The following is a 15,268-nucleotide window of genomic DNA, read 5'->3' as shown; positions in this document are numbered from 1 at the left end:
TGTGTTTTCAATTTTCTGTAAAAAAACAAAAAAAAAAAATTCTACAGCACCTCTCCCCCTCTCGATGCCCTCCGCCGCAAAAAAATATTATTTTTTGTATTTTTCAATTTTCTAACTTTTCGTTTTTCTGCATCACCCCAACCCCGTCAACCCTCCCCCGACAATTTTCTTTTTTTTTAATATTTTCGGTTCTGTTTTTTTATTTTTCAGTTTACTGGTTCAAAATTTTACGAGTTCCAAAGTTATGAGTTCTGAGGTTTATGTGTTTGAAATTTTGTCAGATTTAGAAATTATAGAGTTTACGGGTTCGAAAGTTTAGTGGTTCAGAAGTTTATGAAATTTGTGGGTTCGGAAGGTTGTTGGTTCGAAAGTTTATGGCTTCATGTTTATTGTATCTAAATTATTTGTGAATACTCTTGAGAAGTTATTTTCCTTAATTTGTGTACCAAACACCGGAAAATGAGTAAGATTACTACTTGTTTTCCAAGAAAATATTTTCCACGGAAATATTTTCCGTTATACCAAATACACCAAATATTTTATATTTTCTCAAAAAAAAAATCCTGATAATATTCATCATTTCCATGGAACCTATACACGTAAATGGGAGGGAAAACTATATAAATAAGTAAAAAAAAAAAAAATAGATACCATTTACCCACAATTAGTCATTAAGTCATGTTATAAAAATTTGGAGAAAAATTTATCAATGACATACAATATTGGAAAAAAACCTGGACAAAAGTAAAGATGTACCATGATGCCAAATATAGAATCTTCCGCGACCTTTATGAGCAACAACATAAACATTGTTCCCTATGCGAAACATGTATCTCACATGTATTTCATACACAAATATACATAAATATACTGGGGATATATATGTAATACACATTTGCTTTATACGGGATACACAAATGATGCACGAGAGATATACATGGGATATATATCTTTCATCTTCTACTTCAAATTTTCAATTAAACCCACCTTAAAAGTCCACCAAATCGTTCAAAAATTGAGATTCAATCTTAATAGTAAACAAAGTTTCTGAAATTGAAAAAAAATAATGTCAATTTTGTTCTTTTGCAGAAGCACAGCCACAAGTGGGCAGTGTCATACTATTTTCAGCAGATTTCACATTAATTGAGCTAAAGAAGACTAATTAGATTTAACTTTTTGCAGTACATTCTAAATGAAAGAAATGCAACAAAAGCATCACTAACTAGAACAAACTAGTGCTCCATTTGTTATTAAACATTATGAAAACTAGCACAAGAAGTGGAAAAGCTCCACTACCATATTACAGATTACAGGCAAGACAGAGCATATTGTCATGCCTTTGTTTCATACATAGACTACATATTATCACTTAGGACTTAGGAAACAACAACCATAGACTTCGGGAGATCATTCATCCACTTTTCTTACATATTCAGATTCTCCTTCACAAATAAAAGTTCCATTAGCACTGAAATAGTTGCAACCTTTCGTGCCTGCGCAACAGTTGGTGCATTTTTGGTTATTATTTTCTTCTGAACGCGGGCAAACTCGATAGTCAATTCTTGGATCACAATTTCGCGGACAAGCTTTTGGATTTCTAGGATCATATTCTCCTTCACAAATAAAAGTTCCATTAGCACTGAAATAGTTGCAACCTTTCGTGCCTGCGCAACAGTTGGTGCATATTTGGTTATTGTTTTCTTTTCTTCTGAACGCGGGCAAACTCCCTAGGCAATTCTTGGATCACAGTTAAAGGGACAAGCCTTGGCATCTGCATGTTCCACATTATTTACAAGCAGAGACATACCTACAACATAACCAAATTAATTACCTTATGAGTTTTGCACAATGAATTCAAGTAATTGGGTAAGAGAGAAAGTTTAAAAAAAAGGGAAATACACAAAATCCTCCTTAAAAGTAGTCTGTTTAAACCAGTTAGAACCTTCAATTATGTAAGAGTCTTATTGTCCTCGTGAACTCGTTCGAAGTGATATTATTACCTCCATATTACGTGGTGGATTTACATGGACATTTGTGGGTGCTTGAGCACCTATTACTTTTGACCAGATTTAGTAAATTTGCATAGACAATTATAAAAATATTTTGATAAATATTGAGTGAACACCCATAATTAAACTCCTTTTTCTTTTTCTTTCAGTTTCTTTTATCGGCAAGCAGAGGCGGACCCAGGATTTGAGCGCGACGGGGGCACCACTGATCTTAAATATGCCAGTAACTAGCGATAAAATTTCACGTATAACTTTTTTAAAACGTAATCTTTATGATAACTTATCATCAAAAGTATAAATAACGAGAACTTTTTAAAGAAAGAGAAAGTACTAAGCAAAGAGTGAAAGATTATTTTGCAAAATGCTTGCTATAGGAAGAACCATTTATAGAAACAGGGTCGCCAACACTCTTCACCAAATTTTTTTATTCAATATTAATGCAAATAATAATAATAATAATAATAATAATAATAATAATAATAATAATAATAATAATAATAATACCACTTTAAGCGAGTTAAGGGGGTAATAGGACTCTCGCAATTTGAGAGGATTTTTATGTATATTTTTCCTTAAAGAAAGTTGAAAAGAAAAACCTTACCAAATAAGAGGAGGAAAGCAAGGAAATTAACTCTGTGAACAGCCATACTTGTTTATCTCCTGAGTTAAATGGTTTTCTTTAATTTGAGCAAAGAGAGTGTTATCCTATGCATCTATTTATAGCAGATGAAAATGACTTGGACGACTTATCTCCATAAAGTCTTATCACGTTTGCAATGACTACGAAGCCGCCGCACTTGACTGAATCGAAAGAGTACAAATTTCTTCAACGGATGCTGAAGAAATTAAAAGAATATTTTGAAATGGGATATATGGTGAAATTTCGGAAGATGGAGTTGAAGAACATATGTTGCTTCATGTGTTGCCAGCGTTGACTTCTTTGAATCGATGCCCAAATTGTTTCTTGGAAACACTTGTATTTTGTTTCGAATTGGTAAATATCGATTCATATAATGGAGGATTTGGTAAATTAGTTGTGAAAACCTAAGAGTCCTTTGGACAAGTTCTCATTAAGGGAAGTAAGACTTGAATGTTACACTAATACTTGAAAATATTTTTGAGATCATGAATATAATACATACTTGTTTGATTAGAGAAAGAGATTAAACTGTTTAAAGTGTAATAATGGTTTAGTTGAAAAACTATTTGGAAAGGGAATTAAAATTTTCGTGATTTTCTACACCCATTTTGGAGATTAATATCTTCGTGATTTTCTACCCTACTTCGAGATTAAAATCTGCGTGATTTTCTACTCGATCTTTGAAATTAAAGTCGTGATTTTATACTCCAATTTATTACCCAATATTAAGATTAAAAACTTTGCCGTTTCTTAAATTTGATTGCGTCAGATATTACTCTGTTTGAAGATTAAAAACTTCACTGTTAAATTCTAGTTGTGTCAGATTGGTTTGAAGATTTAAAACTTCACCATATTTAATTCTGGCTCTATCAATATGGCACAAACAACAGATCATGTGGTTGGATCTATAAAGTAATAGGGGTAGAAAATATGAATCTTCTTTTGAAGAAATATGCTTGGAATATGGTGTTATTCATCGAACAACGGCCTCATACATGCCCCAGTTCAAAGAGATTGCGGAAAGAAAGAATCGATCATTTATGAAATGATGAATGCTTTGTTGATAAGTTCTAGGTTACTCCAGAACTTGTGGGGTGAGGCTATTCTTACATCTACCTGAATACTCAATTGAGTTCCCCATAGTAAAACACAATTTATTCCATATGGAAAATGAAAAGGAAGGAAACTTAACTTGAATTGTTTTAAAGTGTGCGGGTATTTGGCAAAAGTGCAAGTTCCTAAACCCAAAAGGGTAAAGATATGATCGAAAACTATTGATTGTGTTCTCATTGGATATGAAACCAGTAGTAAAGCATATCGATTTCTCGTTCACAATTCAGAAAATCTGGAGATTTATATTTATATGGTGATAAAATCAGATAATGCTGAATTCTTTGAGAATATTTATCCTTATAACAAGGAATATGAGTCGTCTAGTGAAATATCAAAGCGACCCCGGGAAGAATCAAAGGAAAGTACATCTAATGAGGTGAATCCAAGACGTAGTAAATGTCAAAGGACAACTACTTCCTTTCGGCAGATTTTCTAACATTCTTGTTGGAAAATGAGTCTCAAACGTTTAAAGAAGTTATGTCTTTTTTTAAAGAAAGGCCAATTGTGAGATATAATTCATATTAAATAACCCTACTTGGGAGTTAGTTGATCTTCCTCTAAGAAATAAACATATGGATTCTAAGTGGATTTTCAAAAGAAAACAATGAAATTTGATGGTTCTATTGACAAATAGCATTGAAATCTATCAGATGAATATGAAGACAACCTTCTTAAATGGAGATTTGGAGGACGAAATTTATATGGAACAACCTGAAGGGTTTGTGGTTCCCAAAAAAGAGAAGAGGGTGTGTCAATTTGTTAAGTCGCTTTACTGATTGAAACAAGAATTCAAAACAATGGCATGCGAAATCTGACAAAACATATTATCAAATGGTTTCAAATTAATGAGTATAATAAATGTATTTACATTAAGAATACTCAAAATTATATAGTCATTGTTTGAAATAATAGAAAGGTACATGATTGAAATGTGAGGTTGTTTAGCTTATGCATGACAAAAGCTAATGTTAGATGCAATGTCTATATTATTTAGAATAACTTTGATATGATAGTTTGTAAATCCATTACTTGTTCGATCTTAGTGATGATTAGTTGATGAAACTTCCAATTTGAAGGTTGTTCACGTGCCTTTCTAGAATGGACGTATTAATACATTGTTCTATAATATGGTGAACCAACTAATGAAAATGATAAAAATCTATAGCAAGTTGGATTTGTTTCGTGAATGAAGGCGCTATAATTTCTCATATAGACCTGTATTGCATTTTGGGATAAGAAAAATAGCATACAAATGCTAGAAAATGACGGAGTGATTGCGAAATATATTATACATTAAAAGGTTGTGGCCACAACTAATACCAATCATTCCAGTTGTTGATATAATGTAATGTTGCTACATTAAGTGTAGTCAATAATTTGATATGCAATAGAAAGTCGAGATGTATTAGTCTATGACATAAGGAAGTTCGCATTGAACTGTCGTGACAATAAAATGAGTCTTGAGATATTTGAAATATACTCAAATTTATGCTTTGCACTACAATATTGATGCAAATTAGGTTACCGGTTTAACCGTTTATAAATACACAAGTAGATATATTTTTACAATCGGTGGAGGAGTGATGTCTGATAAATTATCCAAATAAACATATATTACCCGCTCTACTTTGAAGACTGAGTTTATAGCCTTAGACAAGGTCGATGAAGAAATTGAATGGCTTTGAAATTTCTTCAAGTAATTCCATCTTAGCCAAAATATTGGCACATATATGCATATAATGTGATAGTCAAGCGGCAATAGAAAAGGCATGGAGCGTTATGTAAAACAAAAAATCTCGTCATATACGACAAAGACATATAACCATTAGACAACTACTCTAGGGATATTATCATAATTGACTATGTGAAGTCAAGGGATAATGTATTGGATACACTTACAAAAGGCCTAACTAGAGAGGTAATTGAGAGATCATAGAAGAGAATGGGAATATGGCCGAGGACAATTCATTTTGGCGGTAACTCTACCTAGAAGATGGGAAATTCCAAGATCTAGGTTCAAGGAATCAAACAAAGTCATTAGTGACGGTTCAATAGTATCAAATAAAATTTTGGTCCATTCTCGTGATGAGATAATTTTCAATATCAAGGATGAAGCGTTAAGACTTTTTAATGGTTTCTAAGTTTGATACAGGGTATATCAAATAGTGTATCTACGAGATTACACGTTTAGGAATCACCTATGTAAGTGTAAAGTATAAGCCGCTTCAAGGAGAATTCCGTAAGGCCATTCTCTATGCACTTATAAACCAAGCGGTATTCATGACTAAAACGAACACAACAATGCGAACTAAAGATGATTAAGGATTGATTGTGTGACTTATGGTTGTCTAGGTATACACCAAAGCTTGATGTTTCAAAGATATCAAATCTACCGATTGACCGAGTATATCCGACATAAGCTCACTACGGAAAGTTCAAAGGGAAACCTACTCATCCAGATGTGATTAATCCTTTCTTGCGAATCACACAATTTTCATGCATGTTTTTATACATATGGCCGTTCCCCATTCATGTGGGGGATTGTCGGGTATTTTCTAAAGGGTGTGAATGGGAAATGGAAGAGGCACCTTTTGAATTGCACCTCTTCATCTCACCCTTTCATTGTCCATAAATTTAGAGGCTTGTCCTCATTTTTAAAAGATGAAAAATCTGAAAACTTCTCCTCTTTTTCTACATTGTTGCATTATTTTTCAAATAAACATAAGTGTCAAGTGTGATTTTCTCCGTTTGTTGAGTTCGCTGAAGTTCTGTAATTTCAATTGCCAGTATTACAGAATAGTTATTCCGTTCTATCATGTGAGGAATTAATCCATAACCTTGGGAAACAGTGAGGGGATTAAATTTTTTAAGGACACACAAGCAACTTGTGGGCTCGGAATAATTTAATGTTTTGTTTGTTAAACTAACATTTTTTTTCCTTCCTTGATTTTCTGATTTAGAACACAGATTACAAATAGTGACTCGGTTCTATTACTTTTTTCTCCTTTATTAGGTACCTTTACTTTACTGGTTAGTTTTTGTTCTTGCAGAATGAAACAGTTATTGTACTTTATGAGAGTCAATTTAACTAATTTTTGAAGCTAAATTGCATTAGATTTTCTTAATTTTTTAAACTTAAAATTTAGATATTCGGAAACTATACGAGAAGTACTATAATTTATAATTTTTCTTATATTAATATGGTGAAAAAACACATGTTAAAACGTTGGTCAAAGTTTATGTGGTTTGACTCTCGAAAAGCGAAATATGACAAGTAAAAGTAAACGGAGGGAGTAGTTATCTAGTATAGCACCACGTGACAATATAATGCCAAAACTTTTTGAATAGTTATCATAAGAATAGGTAGTACAACATAGGGGTGCCAAACGGACGGATCGGATCGAATATTCCGGGACTAAAGTTTCCGAAAACTAAATTCAGTAGACATGAATTGTTACATATTATTGATATTTTGTGGAGTAACAGTTTTACATTATAAAGAGACAAATAGTTCATTTTTTTTTGTTTTGGGTTATTTTTGTTTACAAATTTAGCAAAAAGGTGAAAGAAACATTTGGTATAACACGTGTTATATTTTGTTTATTTATTGAAATTGAGGTCTCATACACTGCCAAAAAGTTGTGCACCAATTATTGTTGGTCTAGACAAGTATCACAACAAGAAACGGCCGGCAAAGTGTCAAAATTGTAATTGAACCGATATGAATTGCTACACTCTTGCCCTATGTTAATATTTGAGGTTATCCATGCTCACTGATACAAAAGTAACATATAATTCCTCTAAATTCTTCACCGAAAATTACATTATGTAGTTAGTGAGGATAGAGTTTTAGAACTTGTTAATTCAAGGGTAATCACTTGACATCTCTTCATACAAAAATACGTTATGTAATTAAATAAAAGAAGTATTTTCGTGGACTTAGTTGTTCTATATAAAATTTATATGTGGCGCAATAATTTACGCAGTTTTTATTTTTTGTAGTGATTCTGTTACCTAGGATTGAAATAAAGGTGAATACGTCACTTTCCCAACAAGACATGAATAAATCTAATAATTAATCAAGGGCAAAGATAATTATGTCTACTCCTGTGGCAATTTAACCGTTTCCGCTAGAGATTGGCAATGGGGCAGTACGAAGGCGGGGGCAGAGAGGGTTTCAACCTATGCGGGGCAGTGCAAGTTTGAGCTTATGACAATGCGAAGTGGTGCTGGGTGAGTTGATTTTCTTACAAAAGAAAGTTCTTGCGGGCTGCGGGTTAATGTAAGTATTGGTACGGGTTTGGCCAAGCAAGAAACATTTACTAATGATGCAATCACGCAATAATGTCTCCGGTTTTTTTTTTTTTTATTTAACTCCGCCTTAAAATGGCAGGGGATTTGGCATGGACCCCTACACTGTCTATTATTGAATAACTCTTATACAAAAAAGAAGGAGGGGGACATGTACCAAAACCTCTTTGGACAAAGGACCTAAATAACAAAAATTAATTTACATGGTCAGGAGACCTTGATAGAGCACTACTTAAAGCATTAGAGTTCCCACAAGGAACTATATAGATCACAGCTGAACAGCTAGTAAATTTATGATGCAGTATTGATATCTTGGAAGGATATGATAGGAGGTCATTTCCTTCCATGCTCTGCAATCAGTGAAGTTCTTCGTGGTGGATCAAAATTCCATCCGGAGTATTTTTTTGATTCTGAAAGAAGGAAGTTGCATTCTGTCTATAATCAGTATGCCTCTAGTCTGTGGCGGTAATTCGAATTCTTGTGAAAAAGCATGTTCTCGGTGAGATTAGCAACATATTTTTCTAAAGAGTCCGCCACATCATTGCCTCCTTATAGCAATGTCTAACAATAACATGAAATTGCTTGTCCTTTATTTGTATAATTTTCACAGTTCCTTGCATTTTCCAGGGCATACTCACGTTACCTTGTATCCAAGATCATGGAGTCCAATTCCAAAGTGAAATTGGACCAACCATTATCGCAACACCAATTCACTCCAAACAGAGGTGCCTGAGCTTCACTGAAATTGTTATTCAAGAATTGAACGGCGTTGGCAAAAGCCATCACCATATTGCCATTTCCATTCCTAACAATCCCCCTGCTCCGCCTTTGCTATTTTGTGTAATGAAGCTACCATCTGTATTGAGGATAATAGAATTTCTAGGGGGGTTTTTCCATTTAACCATAATGCTAGTTAGCATTGGTTTATAGTTGATACTGATTTCACAAACTTTACTCCAGTCCCAGTCACTGTTCATTGGAGCAAATTTCTTGGCAATAGCAATCTTTACATGAAAGAGTATTTGAAGATATATTCTTTTACCAGTAGTATTTGTACCACCATACAACTTCACGCACCTTACCTTCCATAATTCCCACAAAATAAACTGAGGAGTAATGTGAAGAACAAGTTTGTGTACCTCATTATTTGGATGCAGGTGCCACCAGTTCCTCAAAATGCTACCAAAGGATTGGCCAGTAGTAATGATGCCTAGTGGTCTAGCCATAGTGTTCCACAGCCTCATTGCCCTCTCTCAGTTGCAAAACAGTGATTGATGGTTTCCTCTCTAGGAGATAAGAAACATGAGAAATTTATAATAGATTCATGCCAAATCTTAGCATATTATCTCCTAGCGGGAGTTTCTTGTTAATCGATTTTCACATGAAGAAAGAAACTTTGAAAGGAATCTCCTTCCTACAAATCTTACTCATGTTAGTAACCGGGGATCTTTTTTGCCTTAAAGAGTCCCAGGCAATAGCGCAAGAAAATTTGCTATTAGTGGTAAGGCACCAAATAGCCTTGTCTTTGATATCTCTCTTACCAATATCTTCTTTGAGAACAATCTGGACAATGTGCTTCGGGATATGGTTATTGAGGTGTTCCAGATTTCACACATTTCCTTGAATGAAGTGGTTAATTTTGATGTTTTCTGGCTTGGGAGAGGGGTTTGCAAGGTTCATGATTGAGCCACAAAAGTTCCAATCGTCCCACCATAATAGTGCATCCCCATTCTTGATCTTCCAAATAATATTAGGTTCAACTTTCGGCCTGATATCCATGAGTGTTTTCCAAGTGTTAGAGTCCTTAGGATTCCAGACTTTAGAAGCCAGATTGCTTCTAGGACAATATTTTGTGCTAAGATCCTCCACCATCTCTTTGCAATAAATGCTTGACAAATATCTTGGAGTCTTTTGAAGCCCATACCACCTTCGTCAATTGGATAACACATCTTCTCCCCGGAGCTCCAATGGTAATTGTTTCTCAATATTAATGACTCCGGCCTGATAAAAGAGCTTTGATGCTTACAACGGTCTAGTATTGTACTATATAATCCCAATATTATATTTGCACGCTTATGATTAATATCAACTATTTTTTTGGGTAAGTATTAATCTCAGCTTCTTCGCTCCTGCTTCGGCACTTGCAAGCTTCAGCACATTCTTTTGTTGACCATTTTAGTAGTTGTTACCTCTCAATTATCATCATTAATAATTGTGAGTATTTTAAATTCATCATTTTGTTATTGGGGGTTTTGATTTATGCATTATGAATTACTTGTTGAGAAGTTAATGATAGAGAGTTGTCATATATTTTAAAATATATCAAATGGAAAGACTAAAATTCAGAGGAATTGAGACATAATAAGTACAACTTGTGATAGTTCCTTAAAACCAACTATTAGCTATTCTCTTCTTCTCAGCCTATTGCCCGGAAAAAGACAAAAGAAACTTAGTAAAACAGTTTGTTGTTGCACTCATCTTAAAACCTTAACTGACATGAAAAATTCCAACCAAATAATCAAAAAAAAAAACTAACAAAATGAAGAAGAAATACTATGGGGGCCGGGCCAATGGATGCGTATGTAGGTCTGAGGTGGGTAGACGTGGATAAAAATGCTATGCGAGGCAGAACGTGACGAGTTAAATTTTGCTGATTAAAACAAAACTCATATCATATTTGTATCGCACAGCACTGCTTCGCTTGCCATCCTCAATTTTCGCATCTTGACAACCACTTGTTATTTTTGTGATTCTCTATTATGACAAAGGACAACACCACACTGCACACGTGGTATTTACTATCCCAATCAAAACCTGTCACGACCCGGAATCCCTACCATCGGGAGCGTGATGGCGCCTAACATTTCACTTGCTACGCAAGCCAACGTTAGAATAATTTATCCTTTTTAACAATCTAAAATTTATTTAATGAAGAAGAACTGATTCAACTGCAATAATCCAAAATATAAATGCGGAAGCTAAAACTGTAAACATCTGCTACAAAATTCCTGAACCTGGTGTCACAAGTGCACGAGCTTCTAGAGTAATACATACAAGGGTCTGAAATAAATACAAAGTTGTTTGAATGAAAATACACAGCTAAATAGAAAGAGGAAGGGGACTCCAGGAGCTGCGGGCGCTGAACAGCTGTACCTCAAGTCTCCAGTGGCTGTCTAATCCGAGCTCTCTAGTAGCTGCTGGGACTGACTCCAAAATCTGCACAGTGCAGAGTGTAGTATCAGTACAACCGACCCCATGTATTGGTAAGTGCCGAGCCTAACCTCGACGAAGTTATGAGGAGGCTAAGGCGGATCACCTACACTACAACCTGTACGCAGTATATATAATAATGACAAAATAATAGAAATATTGAACAGAATTAAACAGGCAACTGAAAATGATAACCATAGCCTCAAGAATAAACCAGTGTAGTCCAGAATTTACCAATCTTTAACAGTTCAAATGCAAATACCGAAAAACCAACACAGCTCAAGAAATGGAAACATGTAGGTTGTTGCGGCGCGCAACCCGTTCCCACCAGACAACACAAACTCCTCCCTTATTTCACCGTAACAATATCAACAATAAATAATACATATATATATGTTGCGGCGCGCAACCCGATCCCACCATATGTCAATATCAATATCATGATTCACCCTTATTTCGCCGTATCAATCCACCCTTATTCCACCTGTTGCTGCATGCAACCCGATCTCACCGTATAAAACATATTCACCCTTATTCCACCATATCAATCCACCCTTATTACACCTGCTGCGACGTGCAGCCCGATCCCACCATATCAGTACCAAATACTCAAAACACAACCAAATCAATATTTCAACCACAAACAAGTAGCAATTAAGAATGGAAAGCATATAGAGCATATAACAGCTAAGACAGGAAAGGAAATAATCAAGGAAAAGCGATAAATCAGGGAAAACAGATAATTCGGCGGCTTATAAGCACTCGTCACCTCGCATGTACGCCGCTCACATGAGAATCACATAGAACATAGTCCTAGGTTTCCTATTTCCCTCAAGTCAAGGTTAGACACAACACTTACCTCACTCTGTAGTCAATTCAAAGCTCTACTGGGGCATTTCCCCTAGAATTCGCCTCCAAACTACTTGTATCTGGCCACAATTAACTCAATAACATCAAATATTTCAAAAGGAATCAACTACAATGCATAAATTTAGATTTCCCAAACTTCTCCCCAAAAAGTCAAAAATCGACCTCAGGGCCTGCTTGGTCAACACCCGAGGTTAGGACCAAAATCCATTTACCTATTCATCCCAGAGCCGGATTATGTAATTTGCTTTGGAATTCGACCCCAATTTGAGGTCTAAATCCCAATTTCTCAAAAATTCCTAATTCTACCCAAACCCCTAATTTCCACTATGAAAATCCTAGATTTTAGGTTAAAGATTTGTGAAATATAATGAAAGATTGAAAGAAGATAGGTTAGAATCACCTACCAATATTTTGGGGAAGAAATGGTCTTTGGAAAATCGCCTATAGGGTTTCTTGTTTTGAAAATTTTGAAGAATGAGCAAAAATCTCGTCTAAGTCAAGTTTTACCAGCTGCAGATGTCGCAAATGCGATACCATTTTCGCATTTGCGAGCACCGCAAATGCGAGAAAGAGGTCGCAATTGTGAACTCCCCTCAGAACCCCAGTGATCGCATTTGCGATAAAGTGGTCGCAAATGCGAACCCTGATGCCATCGCAAATGCGGACCATCATTCGCAAATGCGAACTTTTAACTCGCAAATGCGAGTACCCCCTACCATGCCCAGGCTCGCAAATGCGATGTTTCTTCGCAAATGTGAGGCTCGCAAATGCGAGCCAGATCTCGCAAATGCGAGACCTGCAACAGATACCAGAAGCTAAAATGCATCAGCTGTGGTTTTCTAAGTTCAAAACATTCCGTAGCCTATCTGAAACTCACCCAAGCCCTCTGAGCTCCAAACGGAACATGCACACAAGTCCTAAAACATCATACGAACTTGCTCGCGCGATCATATCGCCAAAATAACACCTAGAACTACGAATTGAACAACAAATCAAATGATATTTTCAAGAAAACTTTAAAACTTCTATTTTCACAACCCAACGTCCGAATCACGTCAAACTAACTCGGTTTCTCACCAAATTTCACAGACAAGTCTTAAATATTTTAATGGACCTGTACCAGGCACCGGAACTAAAATACAAACCCGATATCAACAAGATCAAATATCAATCAATTCTTAGAAACCATTAATTTTTCAGACTTTCAATTTTCAACAAAAATTCATATCTCGAGCTAGGGACCTCGGAATTCGATTCCGGGCATACGCCCACGTCCCAAATTATGATACGGACCCACCGGGACTGTCGAAACATGCATCCGGGTCTGTTTTCTCAAAAAGCTCACCAAAGTCAACTCAATTTAACTTTTAAGGCAAAAATTCTTAGTTTTATCAGTTTTTAACATATAAGCCTTCCCGGAAAACACTCGGACCATGAACGTAAATCGAGGAAGGCTAAATTAAGATATTTAAGGCTTCAGAACACATAATTTAGTTCAAAAACATGAGAAGACCTATCAGGTCATCACAAAACCTTGGTCTCTTCTTAAATTTCATCAGATTTATAATTTAACAGAGTCGTTTTCAGGGAATTCTTCGATCATATATGCAAAAATGTTGGGGCCACGTGTCATGTTGTGAATTGCTTGGATACATTCATGAGTAGATAGTACGAAATGTATATTTTTTGAGTCTGAGTGCGAAAAACAGGATTATGCAAATTTGGTGAAATATCTTTGTGTTGACTGTCTGTTGCCCGTGATTTTAAGCAGTACTAATTGTCACAACCAAAAAACTAACCCTTTCATGATGGCGCCTATCGTGGTACTAGGAAAGCCGACTCATTACCAAACCAAAATGATATTTTCATTTTTCAAGATAATTCTAAAGCTATTTAATATAAAACCTTCATAACGAGTTGAAATCAAAACAAAAGTGCGGAAGAAAGCCCGATATCAGGTTGTCACTAGCCATTAGCATTTACTACAGTGTATCTGACAATATCAAGAGAAACATAGTCTGTACAGTAACTAAATATGTCTAAAGGAAGATAAGAGGGAGAAGAGCAGGGCTGCGATCGCCAGGCAGCTAAGCTACCTTGCTATCTCTGAGAAAAGTCTGCAACCGGAATAGTCAACAACCGCTACCGTGTCCAGATACACCTGGATCTGCACACAAGGTGCAGGGAGTAACATGAGTACGCCAACTCAGTAAGTAACAAAAGTAAATAAAGGCTGAGAAGTAGTGAAGAGCAACAATGCATGTAAGGTTCATATCACAATAACTTAGTCAAGTACAGTATGCCTTTAAAACCATAGTTTGAATCAAATCAGCTTGTTTAAATCCGGTTCCAATAAAATCAATTTGAAAACATCTTTCACAGTTTAGAACAAGGTTTCATTGCAAAAGTGAGAAAAATAATGAAATCATAAGCAGCCCCTCGGGCTAACATCACTCGTATACAGCCCCTCGGGCAAACATCACGCATATACATCCCCTCGGGCAAACATCTCTCATATACAGCCCCTCGGGCAAACATCAATCATATAGAGCCCCTCGGGCAAACCTTACCATCACTCATGCCTCCCAGTCACTCAGCATTCGGCACTCGGCACTCGCACTCAGTAGGTACCTGTGCTCACTGGGGGTGCGCAGACTCCGGAAGGGCTCCTTCAGCCCACGCCCTATAACAAGCCAATCATGGCATAAATCAATTAGGCCCTCGGCCTCACTCAGTCATGAATCAGTAAAACATGCTGCGGCGTGCAGCCCGATCCCATATATATCCTCACAAATCAGGCCCTTGGCCTCACTCAGTCATAAATCAATAAAACATGTTGCGGCGTGCAGCCCTATCCCATAAATATCCTCACAAATCAGGCCCTCGGCCTCACTCAGTCATAAATCAGTAAAACAAGGCATTCAGCCCAAATAACATTTATATGATGCATCAATACAGAGTAATAGAGACTGAGTTATGTAGTAAATAAGTGTAAACATGACTAAGTATAGATTTCCAATCGAAAACAATGAGAGGATAGCAATAAAAGACCTCTAAGGGTCCAAACAACACGGGCATAAGGCCTAAACATGGCATCCATCCTGATTTAAAGAAA

At 35.9% G+C, this 15,268-nt stretch overlaps 1 pseudogene across 1 annotated transcript; it reads right to left on the bottom strand.

The window, feature by feature from the left end:
* LOC109223399 lies at positions 1,216-2,838 on the bottom strand (annotated as a pseudogene). Its single transcript, XR_002067563.1, has 2 exons — positions 2,611-2,838; positions 1,216-1,807 (listed from the first exon to the last, which is right to left on the bottom strand). The product of XR_002067563.1 is annotated as a proteinase inhibitor type-2 P303.51-like (transcript).

Source organism: Nicotiana attenuata, chromosome 3 (assembly GCF_001879085.1).
Source record: "Nicotiana attenuata strain UT chromosome 3, NIATTr2, whole genome shotgun sequence".
NCBI classification, from domain to species: domain Eukaryota; kingdom Viridiplantae; phylum Streptophyta; class Magnoliopsida; order Solanales; family Solanaceae; genus Nicotiana; species Nicotiana attenuata.
This window is presented reverse-complemented; position numbering and strand designations above follow the sequence as displayed.